At 38.0% G+C, this 15,462-nt stretch overlaps 1 non-coding gene across 1 annotated transcript; it reads right to left on the reverse strand.

Annotated features, from left to right (window-relative positions):
- Positions 1–228: 228 nt before the first annotated feature.
- On the reverse strand, positions 229–335 carry LOC147916344 (U6 spliceosomal RNA). The gene has a single exon (XR_015553284.1). It is a non-coding gene; the product is annotated as a U6 spliceosomal RNA (small nuclear RNA).
- Positions 336–15,462: the final 15,127 nt, after the last annotated feature.

A 15,462-nucleotide genomic window follows, 5' to 3' on the forward strand; every position in this document is an offset into this window, starting at 1 on the left:
CTGCTTTCTCGACACTGCAGGACGGGGGCCCCACGACCTAAGTCACAACGGTGGAGCTCAGCCCGGCCTCCACACCTAACAAGGACAGAATCACATGCTCTAGGTGAGTGGAGGGTAGATACACTCAAAACAACATCCTGGATATATTTTGGTTTATCTTTTCTTTTTTTGTCATAACAACTGTTGCCATTTATTGAATTCTTACTGTGGTCCAAATTTTTTTTTCTCGAAAATATGGCATACTTTACAAATTTGCATGTCATTCTTGTGCAGAGGCCATGCTAATCTTCTCTGTATCTTTCCAATTTTAGTATACGTGCTGCTGAAGCAAGCACTATTTTGATTTATCTTAAACATTCCCAGCAGGTTCTAATATCAAAAGTTTGCTTTGCAACTATGGTTCCCTTTGATTTAGTTGGTTACCTTGTTCTTTGGTATGTCTTGATGGGATTAATGTGCCTCTTAACCCCACTCTCCCTCGCTCACACTTCCCTTACCTCTTAACATATAATTGAATTCGAAGATTTTTTTGCTTTTCTTAAGCATCACCTCCAAACCAAAACCATAAAAAGACAGCTGTAAGGCCAAAACCAAACCAAACACAAACGAACAAAAAAACCAAACAAACTCCTCTGTAACCACCAGGAGCACCATCATAAACAAAGTTAAAGACAAATAATAAAATGAGAAAAATATCTGCAATATATGACCACAGGTCAATTTTGTTAATATATAAATATTTCTTAAAAGTCAGTAAGACAACGGGGCCGGCCCAGTGGCTTAGCGGTTAAGTGTGTGTGCTCCGCTGCTGGCGGCCTGGGCTCGGATCCCGGGCGTGCACCGACGCACCGCTTGTCCGGCCACGCTGAGGCCGTGTCCCACATACAGCAACCAGAAGGCTGTGCAGCTATGGCATACAACTATCTACTGGGGCTTTGGGGGGAAAAAAATAAATAAATAAAATCTTTAAAAAAAAAAAAGTCAGTAAGACAGGGGCCGGCCGGTGGCACAACTGGTTAAGTGCGGCGGCCTGGGGTTCGACGGTTTGGATCCCAGGGGCGCACCGACGCACTGCTTGTCAAGCCATGCTGTGGCGGCATCCCATATAAAGTAGAGGAAGATGGGCACAGATGTTAGCCCAGGGCCAATCTTCCTCAGCAAAAAAAAAGAGGAGGATTGGCATCGGATGTTAGCTCAGGGCTGATCTTCCTCACGAAAAACAAACAAAAAAAATGAGTAAGACAAAAACAAAATTGCAGAAGAAAAATGAAGTAAAAGCATAAACAAGCAGTTGATTAAGAAGAAATACAAATAGACAAAAAAGAATGAAAAAAATGTTTAATCTTACTATTATTTAAAAACGAAAATTAAGACTATATTGAGAGTCTTTTGCTTATCAGATTGGGAAAACAATGAAAAAGAATTATAAAACCTGATAGGAATGTGATTGAATTTTCTTGGGAAAAAAAACTGATAACAAAGATGAAAAGCCTGTAGAATGTGCTTAACTAACTCTCACCGTAAGGAAACCTATACAGTTTGTGGTAGCAAGGAGTTGGAGGCAACCTTGATGTCCATTATTAGGGTCATGAATAAGTCAAATGCATGCATACAGTGGAATGCCATGCAACAAATATAATAAATTAGCTCTATTTTCATATAACATGAATATATCTCAAATCACAATATTTAAGTCTAATAGATAAGAAACAAGATGAGATTTTTAGCACTGTGTCATTTGTATAGACTAAAAGCACATGAACACACCACTATGAATTTTTGAAAGTTTTACACATTTCTACATAGAAAAATGGACAGTGAATTGAAAGGATAGATATTAAATACACTAGGACGGGTACCTGGGAGGGAGGAGGATGGGAGATAAACAGAATAAAAATAATATGAAATAAGATATATAAAAATATATGTGGACTACTGAGCCATGAACTGAGACGGATGAGAAACTCAACTTTGGGCAGCTGAAGTGCCTGTCTATGGAATCAGAAATTATATTTCTGCTAGAATTTATTCTAAGACAATAATTAGTCTCTGTTGACCTTCTCTTTTCTAAAAAACTGAAGTAAAACATATTTCACAATCAAAAATCATAAACGTAAAGACTGATGATTTTCACACAGTGAACGCACTTATGTAATCATCTCCCAGATCAAGACATAGAATATTTTCAACTCCTAGAAGTCCTTTGAGTCCCTACCAAGCCATCACTGGCCCTCATCAAAGGTAACCACTATTCTGATTTCCCACACCATAGATTGGCTTTGTATTGACGTTCCTGTAAATGGAGTCAGGCAGTATGTACCCTTTTGTGTCTGCTTCTTTCATTATCTTATGTTTGTGAGATTAACCCATGTTTTTGCCAGGGATAGCATAATATTTGAGTGTATAAACATATCACAATTTATTCATTCTATTATTGATGAACTTTAAGTTACTCTCATGTATTGATTATTATGGATAAGGCTACTATGAACATTCTTGTCCATGTCTTTTTTGGACAAATGCATGCTTTGCTCTTGGAGAAGGGGTGTACCAAGGAGAGGAATAGTTGAGTCACAAGATTTGTATGTGATCAGCTTTAGTAGATACTGCCAACCAGTTTTCCAAAGTGACTGTATCAATTTTTACTTCCAACAGCAGTACATGAGAGCTTCACTTGCTCCATATGCTCGTCAACACTTGGGAATTGCTAGCCTCTTTAATTTTAGCCCTTCTGGTGGGCATCTTGTTCTCACTATTTTTTGTTTAAATCAGCTTCAGGATTTCATTTCTTTTTAAATCCAGATTAGATTTCACAGTCTAACACTGCCATCACTTTCTTAATAGTCCCAAACTCCAATGTCATCTCATTGTACTTATTGGTCAACATCCCCAGTGGGGATCAATCATTCTGCCTTGTCTTTACACATCACCTACTGTTTACGGCTGGAGGGAATTACGCAACAGTACAGATTGGTACCTCTGTGAATTGAAGGCCAACCTTAAATGGGCTTTCTCTCCACCCCATTGCTACTCTCCCAGTCCAGATCATCTTGATCTCCTATGCATTGCTGCAATAGCTACCTGAGCAGTCTCCTGACTCTGTTTCAATCTTTTCTCCAGAAGGATCTTTCCAAAACACAAAGCCAATCACATTATTCCCTGAATTACTCTTTAATGGCTCCCACTCTCTTCAGGATATAGTAAAATTCATTTCAGATCTCATCTTTGACACTCCCTAAGCTACCTCCCCTACACACCCTTGACAGGGTTTCTAGCTCAGTGTTTCTTAAATATCCTTTTACTTGGTTCACACACATAATGAAACCAAAGTTTTTTAAAACAAGACTTAACCTTTCTACAGTGATACACTCTGGTATTTTCCATTCTGTTTTATTCTGTCTCATTTTGCGTGAAACATTGGCCATGACCAACAAAATCGGTTTTATAACTGACTGAGTTGCAACTAGCACTTTGTAAAACATATTAGTTCTATTGTACATCTTTCAGTTTCTGTAAAATCCTCCATTTCTCCTCTCCAGGAACCGTCTGCCACACATTTCTACCCATAGTCTCTCATCTTTCAGGGCTCCGATCCAGGAAGCCTTTCCCGATCACTCCTCCTTTCTACTCCAATTGTGCACTCCGTCTGTAATCTGTCTGTTTACTCACTTACATTTTCCAAAGCACTGTAAGATCCTTGAAGCCAAGGGATAGAATTTTCTTGACCATCTCCGTAACTCTAATGCCTGGCACATAGCAGGCATTTGATAAATAGTTGTTGAATGAATGAATGATATATATAATGATGTTTATTATAGCATTGTTTTATACACACACATATATGTATATTTATCCTTCTAATATTATAATATTGGAAACAGATTAACTAGCCAACATTTAGGCATTTAAGGATATAGAATATTATTGTGATAACAATGTAGGGAATGACTTAGATGAATATGTATTGCTCTGAAACAATGTCATTGGCCTATTGGGAAGATTAAATAAAATAGAGCAGATAAAATGCTTCTTGGCACATTGAAGTACTCATCCAGTATTCAACAGCCACTTTTGTTATGAATTAATGAGATGCATTCATAACAGACAGACAATAGGATAAAAGAAAAGTTGACAGTAAGAAAAGAAAGGCAGCTCCAAGGGTCCAGAAAAGGAAAAGGAAGGAAGGAGTGTTAACACCTCTGGAAGGTATCTTTGTGATTTTAGCTCTACACTCCCATTTTACGGATGGCAAAATGAAGTCCAGAATGCATAAAGGGCCCATCTTTAGACACATGCATGGAACCCAGGTCCTGATCTCCAGCCTGAGATTCTTTAAAATACCAAACAGAAAGGGTGCCTGTAAACATATCTTTCAAACAAAAATTATTTTGCCCTCGGGACCTGAGAGAAACCTCCCAAGAAGACTTTGCAGGAACTTCACCTGTGTTAGGACACAGAGATTTGTAGGATTCGGTGCATTAATATGTCATATTAACTTATTCTTTCTCAGATGGAATGCAGTGCAATTATTTTGATTTAAGCTTTGTTATAATCACACTTTAGTCCTGCCTTCTTGATCACCTTGACTGTATTTTCCATGCTCTTTTAATCACATATTTACTGACTTGTTTTGGGACTGTATTATTGATGACTCATCTCATCTTTTACAATTTGATCCTTCCTAATTTCAATCTGAAAGGATTCTTATACTTAATTTCAATTTGGAATTACTTTGCTGATGCCCCATTTATAATATAAACACTATAGTATAATGTCACCAGTGTTGACTTTAAACAAAGCTTGATGAATGGCAAAGATTATATCATTCTATCAACACGTGCTTATTAAACATTTATATTGCTGAGCCTAGAAATGTAATTAGGTCCACCAGCCTGAAGTGTGAAATATTTGGGTAGGGTTTTTCAGTTTAGCTTTTTTTTTTATAACTTTAGTAGGACCTGAAAGGCTAGTTTACATAACTTTTAAAATCCAGTCTGCAACTTACAGGAAAGCAACACCATTCAGAAAATGTAGGGAGGTTAAAAATCAGCTTTAAAAATGATTCAAGTTCTGATTATTTTTACATTATTAAAGTAATATAATGGGAGCAAACAGTATTCATATAAAAGGGATAAGGTCAAATGCAATAATAATTTCCTGCAAGCAGATACATACAGTGTAGACGCTCTCTGAGGACAGCTTCTCTTGCTGCTCAGAATTCAGGATTGGCCTATTTCAGTATCTCTCCTATGGTCCCCACACTCATTCCTTCATTCCTTGCTTTGTCTCTCTTTGCACTTTTTTTCCTGTTTCTTTGGCTTCCCTACTGACTTTCTTAAATGTTCCTCCCTCTTCTCTTTGTTCTCCTCTTAACATGCTGTGCTCTCATCCACATCCTGCCTTCCTCTTGCCTTGGCTTTTTTTGGCAGGCAGGGCCCTTGCCTGGTCCCTAATACAACCCCAGCCTAACCCTGGGCTCTTATCTCAGAGTCCTGAGTCCCACCACCCAGCAATCCACTTTCCAAATTAGGATTTAAAGACAGGTGGTTTGTTCACTTAACAAGGACTTTTTGGCACTATAGGATGAAGCAGTTTGACAGACAACCCTCTCAATCTCCACGTGGGTATTGTGGATGGGAATGAAGAAGCAGAGGTGGTGGCACTCAGGCCTCCGTCTTGTGGTTGAGGCAGGATGAGTCATTGCTCCATTTCCTTTATCTCCTTAGGTTTCTGCCTGCACCTTGAGACTGGGCTGCACAGGGTAATCTGCTTCTCCATGAAAAGAGGCAACTCTGCACTCACTCAAACCTTTAGCAAAAATTTATCGAGTGCCCACTGTGAACTGAACACAAGCTATTCAGGGTCATATAGGATATCTGCGCAGTCCTTTGAGCAGTTCTCAGGCTCTCTCTAAGAGAGAGAGAATGGGATTGCCTCCCCCTCAGGTCAATGTAATTGAGTTGGTGGAAAGAACAGAGCCTTCCAACTAACATCTGTGGAAACACCACCTCCCTGGATGCTCTAAGCCAAGAGAAGTGAGAGTGTGGACTCCACGTAGGGATTGAGCCTTGAGATCTTCAGAGGAACCTCAGAACAGATTCCAGCACCACTTATTTCCCTCTCTTCCTCCCTATGCTCAATTGACCCCCAAAATGCTAGGTTTGGCTTTTGAAAAGTAATATTAATTACTGTCCTTTACGTGAACTGCTTATGCATTTAAATCTAACTAGTATGCAGTACAAGGATGATTATGCATACTATTAAATATGTGTCAGACTAACATTGTAAGTTATATTTGATTTCATCTCTCAACTATATTCTTCTATGCTCAATCATCAGACTTGTTGGTTAGGCAGTATGCTCATGTACTCAAGTTTGAACAGTTAGAGGGGACATTAGTGTGTAATGTATTAGATCCAATAGATTTAAGGAAGAGTAACCACAGAATAATGTGTTTCATATTCGTGGCTTGGTTCTCTGAAAAAAAACTCCTCCAGGACTTATGTCAAAGGATGAATATATAAACTATTGCTTCTAGGTACAATTTACTTGTGTGGGCATTTAATAGAATACGTAATCTCATAGATCTCAAAGAATCGCTGTATGATTTAGGTATGTATAATCCAACAATGTATATGTATATGTATATGTAAAAGAGGGAAAGGAGTGTGGAAACCAAAATTCTGTTGCTACCACAACTGTATATGATCTAAACTTTCTCGTGTCTTGGTATTTTATCCTCAAAACTAGTTTTTACATTTGAATATATAATTACTTCCATTTCTTTATGATCATAGAAGAAGTTAAAAATATATATTTATTCATTGGAATCTATTACACAGAATTTTTAGATATTGCAAAAAAATTTTCCTATTCCTGCTTCACATAACTGCATTTTTGCTTGCTTGTCATTTAATAAAATGTGGAGAGAAGAGGAGTTGATGGTTTAGTCTCTCCTGAAGATCTATTATACTTCTTATGATCTGTTGCATGATTGATGAAATGTTTTGGAATCTTTATAAAACTATGACTGTAAAGCTCCTGGGGTCAGGGATTGGATCCTCAATGCATAGCCATTGGACCCAACATTTCTTGGAAATATTTCTTGAATGAATGAGTCTATATAATGATTCTATATAGAACTGATTCATTTACAAACCAGTTTACTCAGTCAATTTCATTGATTTTGTGGTCTTATTTGGATATAATCTATAAAGTGGAATGTCATAATGTGGGAAGGGATAGAATAGTTCCCATTGTTGTACTGTAGTGAAGAGATGGTATGATATATTGCATTGAATTGTGTTGCATATAAAAAGAAGATAAAAACTTTCAGGACCATGAAGAAAATCCTTCCTAAACTTTTGAATCCCTGAGCAGCACTGGGGGGTGGGTGGAAACTCCAAAGACAATAATTTTAAAACAAAAACAAACTAGTCCTTTAATTATAGCATAATTACCAGATTTCAAACTGTGAATTCACTTTCGCTTTGGTCTTTTAAATAAATTATGCATGTTTTCCATATGGGGCCCCACACCGAAACTCCTTTTTAATCTGGGAAAACATTTCCAAAATCCAAGTTAGTATCCATACTCTGGGATATTAATTTGACTTTGGAGTCCTCCATAAACGTTCCATGTTTAGCCATCTTTTTGAACTGTCCCTTGGGATACACATGTTTGTATTATACATATTTTATGTCTTTTAATAGTAACATTTAGGAATTCAGTAGGAAAAAAATAATGCCCTTGTAAATTTGATCTCTTTTGCAAACATCAGAACATGAAATGTTCTTTGGCTTACCCCCCACTGAGTTTACATTAATAAACCATCAATTGTAAGCCCAACCATCCAATTCCAAAGAAACTTCCAACTTCAATATTATATGCTGTTTTATTCTGTTGTGCATTTAACAAAGGATTAAGGCATAATGCACTTTTAATTAACTGAAATATTAATGGCAAAAGGCTTTTAAGAGAAAAATTTTTAAAGAATTACTCATCATAAACATGGTTTCAATAGAATTTATTTGTAAAGCCGGGAAGAGAACAAGGAATGGATAATGAAAACTTTTAAAAAATGTTTTCCTTTTACATAAAATGGTTAACTTGAGGAACTTCATAGATAACAGCAAAAAATATGGGAACACTCTTGAAGGCTCTGTACTAATTTACAATCGCCAAGATTTTCTGCTTTTTTGGTGAGTTATTGTGAAACTGCTTATGTTAAACATATAGAGTCTGGATTGTGTTTAGCCAACCAAACTCTAATGGGCCCACACTCCACAATCATAAATGCCTTTCTCAATAGCCACTAGGAATCCTGAAACTGCGGCTAATGAGATGATGAAGAGTAACAGGATCTGAAGCACAGCATGGATCAATCCAGTACTGTCTTGCTTTTAACTCTACTGTCTACACTACACAAAGAAAAGTCAAGATTTTATACTTTGTTGTTGATAGCGTCTCAACACTGACAATGAACTAATTTTCATGGCTTTGAAAATTTTGAAGCCAGTTAATCCAATTAGGGTTGTGTGTGGCTAAATGTAGCAGAAATCCACCAACAGTGGCTTAAGCAATAAAGTTTTGTTTCTCAAATAAATTAGAAATCCAGAAGGAAGCATTATAGGCATTAAGGAAATCATCAAAGATTGAGGTTCCTTTTAGTTTTCTGCTCCGTGTTCCACTGTGTTGGATTTTCATCATTACAAGATGGTCACTCCACGTCTAGGCATCATGTCTGTGTTCTTAGCTGGAAGAAGGAAATGCATAGGACCAATGTGTATGCCAGCTGAGTCTGTCCCTTTTCAACAAGGAAAACATAGGGCTCCTAGAAGCTCTGCCAGTAGAATTCTGCTTATATCTCGATGGCCACTTGGGTCACTTCTAGTTGAAAGGGTCGCTTGGAGAATCAAATTCCTTTTTGTCTGGGTACTTTGCTTCCCTCAATAAAATCAACTCTCCATTGATAAGGAAGAAGGGAGGAAAAAGAATATTGGGTAGACAAGTAGGAGTGGTTGTAAGACCTGATGGGGGTCATTATGGTGACCAAATAAATGATCCATTTTCTACTTCATTTCATGTTGTATAGATACAGCCTTGAATATGCCATCCGATAACCAGAAGATCCAAAAACATTTTATATCACAACAACAAACTTTAGCTCTCAAATCCTCCATTCTTTCCTGCAGGCCTAGCCAGGGCCTCAGGGACTTCCCAGGTGTTTCCCGTGGAGTTTGCAGTAAGGGCAGAGCTCGGTGGAGTGGGTCAAAAGGATGGTTTTGGCAGATTTGTCTTAGTTATTCTTTTTACTCATATAACCTGAATCCTACTTTATTTTGGCACCATGAATTGAAAGCTGATGACTACACATTCCTAATTTCTTGCCTACTTATGTTTCTGCATTAAAATAGAAAACCCCTCTTCATACCTCAATGTTTCTACATCAGGTAAGTCCACAACACTCATGTGATAATGAATGACCTAGAGGAGGTGTCTGCAAACTAGAGCCCACAGTAAAATCTGGCCAGCTGCATTTTTGTAAATAAAGCTTTCTTAGAACACACTTGCACCCATTCCTTTATGTATTGCAAATGGCTGCTTTCACACTACCAGAGCAGAGTTGAGTAGCTGCAACAGAGACCATATGGCCTGCAAAGCCTAAAATATTTACTATGTGGCCCTTTACAGAAAAATTTGCTGATCTTTGGTCCAGATAGTCAATATATAAAATATATATAAATATGTAAATGCATATGTAAATATGTAAAATGCATGAAAATGTAAAAATGCAAATATATATTTGCATTGTGTGAGGATCACTTCCTCCTAAGCATATAACAAATACTTTTTCCTCCTGTTTTATCCGTGAGCCATTGCCCAGAAGCAGAAGCAAAGGACTCTGCTGCAGAAAACTTTGAAGGAATTGGTAAAAGTAATGGGAAGTGGAGCATAGGGATTAATTAGTTAGAGTTTTGAATGCGTGAAGCAACAGAGTAAGAAGCTTTGAGAAGTGGGGACCACCCACATTAATCACTAGAGTACTGTTATCAGTCCTCATTCAGAGATTAGGGATGTAATTCAGAGTTATGTCATTTTTCAAATAGAAAGATCTAATTTTCAGGATAATAATATCAAATAAAATTCTCCCAAAGAAAAATAATTTAACTTTTCCCTACAATTCCAAGCAAAATTAAATATTTTCTTCACTGGACTCCTAGAATACTTTGGCGGATAGAACTGGAAATATTTGTCTGAACGTCTCTCTCTTCCACCACTTCATTCAGGGAGGCACTGGCTTATTGAGCTTTTTGTCTCCACTGCCCTTCATGGTGCATGGATCACAGTAAGTGCTCAAAACATGATTTTTAACAGAAGAATTAATGAATTATTAATTAATTTTGGGTTTGAAATCTTATTTTAGTGGTTTACGGATGCTGCAAAAGAAGTCTGATTATCAATAGTCTGCAACAAAGGATTGTCTTTGCCCTAAGACAGCCTGGCCTTTATCGCCAGCTCCTGGGAGGCAGCCTCTAAGCCCTCAGAATGTCCTGCTTGATGAATGTTTTTGTTTACTTGGTTCCTTGGGCCAAACCGGACAGTCTATGCTAACAATGTAATTTATGGTGGGGCTCCTTTAGCCATACAGTATCAGCTTGACCTCTGGAGGGGCTGGAGGCTAAGCGATGCAGCCAGTCAACCACGTCCATGTGACTTAGCCCCAAGAAAAACTCTGGACACCAAAGCTCAGGTGATTGGTAACACTCCCTGCGCATTGCCACACACAGTTGCTAGAAGTAGGCACTGTTGCACGACTCCACTGGGAGAGGACAACTGGAATGCTTGCACCAGAACACTCCTAGGCTCTGCCCTATGCGTCTGTGCCCTTAGCTGATTTCAATCTGCATCCTTCACTGTAATAAACTGTAACTTTGAGTGTAACAGCTTTTCTGAGTTCTGTGAGTCCTTCTAGTAAATTATTGAACCTGAGGTTGGTCCTGGGGATGCTCAAAACTTGTAATTGGTGTCAAAAGTGAAAACAGTCTTGAGGACTCCCAAACTTAGTAAATAATAACAGCGAAGACTTAATAAACACTTTCTACATGCAAGGGATGGAAACATGAATTGCTTCATTAATTTTGTAGACTAAATCTATGATTTTGGCACTATTTTTATCCTTATCTTATAGATGAGGAAATTGAGGCTTTAAGATCAAATACCTAAAATGAAATCTGAGGGGATGGAGATGGCTCCAAGTTCAAGCTCCTTGACTCCAGGGTCCGTCACTCATCCACTGTGACAAGACGGGGCTCCTTTCTTCCGGGCATAGAGGCGAGCAGCCAGAGTTAACCCCCTGTCAAAGTCTCCACACCTTCTGCACATGAGACAGGAGTGACAGTGGAGATTACTGTGACAGCCATTGGCCTCAGAGTAAGATATTCTCTTTGGTTTTTGACAGCTCCATTTCTCTCTTTGTCCCTAAGAGCTTCTACGACAATACGTTTACTCCTCCTCCTGATCAATTGTCTCTGTTTCTACCTTTGCAGAAAAATAATAGCCATTTAGGAAGCTGGTCTCATTCTTGCCAAATAAACTTCCCAAGAAGCCAAGTGAAAAATCTGCCTATTCAGGCTGGGAAATGGGGAAACCAACAGTCACTCAGTGGGGTCCTGATGATGGTGCACGATTATTTTCTTTTCCCTTCGGTAACTTCAAGATCACAGGGAGCGAAAAGGAAATGGGACTGGAATTCCTTGGCCTGCCCCTCAGAGCAGCAGTGTAGAGGTAGTGCTGACCATCGAGCCGTCTGGAGCAGATTGGTCAAGAATGCCAAAATCTCTGCCCTCAAAGACTGCCGGCTCAGACCTACAACATGTACATTGCACAGGCAGTGGCTGCTACGCGTGTGCTGTTAGGAAAGTAGTTAAGTAAACCTGCCCATTCCTACCCTGGTAACCAGTGATGTCTGGCCTTGGCACGTGAGTCAGAGGAAGTCCACATAGCCCAGAGTCCAAGTAGATCACAGACACATGAAAATAGCTCTTCCAAGAGTAAATTTTAATAGCACTCAGATTCTAAAAATAATTACTCCACAAGTCTTTAGGTTGAGATACGAAGATTCACTCCAATTCTTTTTCCCCCTTATGTCAAGCACAATGAACCTTATACCACCCAAGACTAAAAGACAAATTCAAAACAAGAAGACACAGTAACTGCTATTCAGGTAGCCTAAAAAGAAAAATATGGGGACCCTGATGTTTACCTCTATTTATGGATATAATTCAGTCTCTCACCAAATGGATTTCTCCTCTGTTGTCACATTGCAATTCAAATATCGGACATCTAGAGTATAAACCTATGTGCAAATCTCCAGTGTCAGTATGGCTGAGCAGAAATTTGATCTTTGGTCTCTGCCTTTTCCTGAATAGATCTTTTCTAACTATCCAGGAAGAAAGGTCTTTGATTTGTCAGAATTGGGTCAGTCAGATAAGGTCCAATAGCCACCACAGGCATAGGCCTAATGGATTCATATTTGAGATGGCTCCAAGGTTGAGGAGTTCAGAAGTTCTCATCAGATTGGCATCCTTTGGACAAACTTCGCCTTGACTCATCCTTCAAACCTTATAAGGATTTCTTCAGTCTTGTCTCTGTGCCCCAGAGAACTATTTTATTCAGTTTTGTCTGCCCAGAGCCACGAGTTTGTCAATCCCGCCACTGGCGATGGTTGGCCTTTGTTTATATTCCAGAAACCTGAAATTTTAGAAACACCATTCTCACTGACTTGCAGTGCACATGGGGAAGTCTCAATTTGTCTATCGTCTCTCTCGGTCAAACGTCTGATGTCCTCATATTTCTTGATTTATACTTTTAACTTTTGTGCATCTTTCAAAATGGCATAATTTAATCCAAGACAATTTGTAATTACAGGGGCCATTTTGGAGAACTTTGGACATAAACAGAAAAGGAAACAAGATCTTAACTACTCATTCGTCTTTATTTTTTGATTGACATAGGAAAACTTCCAAATGCAATATGGATTCTAAAATTGTCTCCCTAAAAGATTTGCCAATAACCAGAATTTTTAAGGAAAAGTTTAATAAAAAGTTCAGACTTTTCATGGGCACATTCATTCAGGCCTCCTTGAACTCTACCAAAAGGAAAAAAGAACTCAAAGCCTCTGTGGGACAGCGAAGAGGCTTCAAGCAAGACTTCATCACCCAATTTCTAACGAACTCCCTAGACCAGCAAGGAGAACTACCTGCATTTTCAACGGTGTCTACACTTGTACCCTGGAGTTGTAAAATGACTTAGGTGACTGGTGTTTTTGACACCCCTCAGACTTTCCCTCTCACCAATCTATAACTATAACTTTTCCCATATTTGTTTGTAGCTGGCTTTCTCTCATTTAATTTTTTCCCCCATCTCTTTGGAAACTTTAGACATTAATTCATTTTAAAATTTATCACTATGTGTCACTCTAGGAATATCGAGTTCAAACAGACAGATCTAGCCAAAAGGAAAAGAGATCAGAAATTAGCTTTAATGGAACAAGCTCTTGCTCCAACTGACTTTCAGAAACAACACTGACTTATTTAGCTCTTGAAAAAAACCCCAAAACTATGCGGCCTTAGTTACCGGGTTACAAGATAAGAAGGAAAGCGAAATGCCAAGAGCTTTTATTTTTTCCAAGAGCTTTTAAATATGATTTATAGTACTTAAAATTTTGGTTTATAAATACACACATTTATAAATTATATTTTCAAAAACTTCATGTAATATTCCTATCAAAATGATTCCTTGGACAAATAGGCTGATTTAATAATTTCAGGTCTAAAAACTGCTCTATGCTTTTCTCCTGATTTTACTGCCACATTAAAAACAAAGTCAGCAAAATATTCTAGTTTATGCTGGTCTTTGTTTCTCATAAAAAAGTCTAATTTGAATTTCCTAAATTTCCTTTATTGATTTTGCTAGTCAGTCGTTTAAAATTATAAAATTGAAAACTGTATGATTAAGCAAATTGTATCAAAACAGGTAATGCCTTTGTGAAAAGAGATAAATTTATATAATGCTACAAACCTTAAGATTTGCCAAGGCCCTTGGTTTGAAATCTTAAATAATACTACTTTGAGTTAACTGAGAAATAATCTTTGGATACTTGAGCACATAATTTTAATATATTTGTGCTATTTTTAATACTTTATAGAGTAGTCTTCAATTACCATGTTAAAAAGATGTACAAATGCCTTTTATGGTTTATGTTAATATGTGTTCATTTTAAAATGAATTTTTTTTAAAAGTATGTGATGATAGAGGATGTTTCTGCAGAGTAATGGATATATTTTGGTCTACTATATTTAAAAAAGTGATAATTTTGCCTTAAAAAAATATCTGGCTGTATCAGAATAAAAAATGACAATAAAAGACAAATTTTAACATATTTTATAACAGTAGAAAAATCTTTCAGAAAAGGAAACTTTATTAGCTTGGGATTATAGTATCTACAAATAACAGGTTGGAAAAAAAAACTGTGTTAAAAATTTTGACAAGTTGTTTAAATTGAGGAGTTTATTCAAAAGAGAAAAAGATATACAGATCTTTATTTGCCAATTGTTCACAGATGAAATTTTAAAAAGAGTGAACTACAATGGGTTTTCTTTCTGTTAAAAATGTCTAAGTTATTCTGTGCCTAAATTATTCTGTTAACTCTCTTTGTTTGTGACATACTTCTAAATAATTTTAAAGAGGTTTTTACTTTTGAAAAAGTTGAAGTTCTTAATAATAACCTTCACTAATTGTTGTTTTGAGCCTATTGTCTGTAACTATTTCTTGCCTTAAGCTTATCTTGCCTTCTGTGACCACTCTTCTTGATTTTGTCTATCTCAGATTTAGACACAAAATTTAGAATAATAAAAATGTTTATGGGGGGCGGAGTCAAGATGGCGGCGTAGGCAGACTCTGAACTCACCTCCTCCCGTGGACACAGCCAATTTACAACTACTCGTGGAAAAATTACCCCTGAGACAGTACTGAAAACTGGATAAGAGGAACTCCTGCAACAACGGACAATCCTAACTGGGGTAGAAGAGGCAGAGACTCCCTTCTGGAGAGGAAAAACGCCACCTTCACAAGCCGCCAGCTTCACGGCCGCCGGGAGCAGCTCACAGGTACGCAGCCTCCCTGGAGGCGCGGGGCCCTGAGCCGGGGAGCGCCCCCGCTGTGGGCATTTTGTGGACCCAGCACAATTGAGACCAGCAGCATAATATCTGACTTTGCCTGCTACTAAAGCATTGAGTAGCACCCCCAGAAAACCCGGTTCACAAAGAAACTAAAACTGGCTCTTAAAGGGCCCGCGCACAAACTCACCCGTTCCAGAAAGCATCCTAAAATCACCAGAAAGAAAGGTGCACAGTGCTTCGGTGACAAGAGACTCACCTAATAGGCCCTGAGTGCATCTCG

The sequence above is a fragment of the Ceratotherium simum genome, chromosome 9 (assembly GCF_057802395.1).
Source record: "Ceratotherium simum simum isolate JZ-2026a chromosome 9, ASM5780239v1, whole genome shotgun sequence".
Classification (NCBI taxonomy): domain Eukaryota; kingdom Metazoa; phylum Chordata; class Mammalia; order Perissodactyla; family Rhinocerotidae; genus Ceratotherium; species Ceratotherium simum.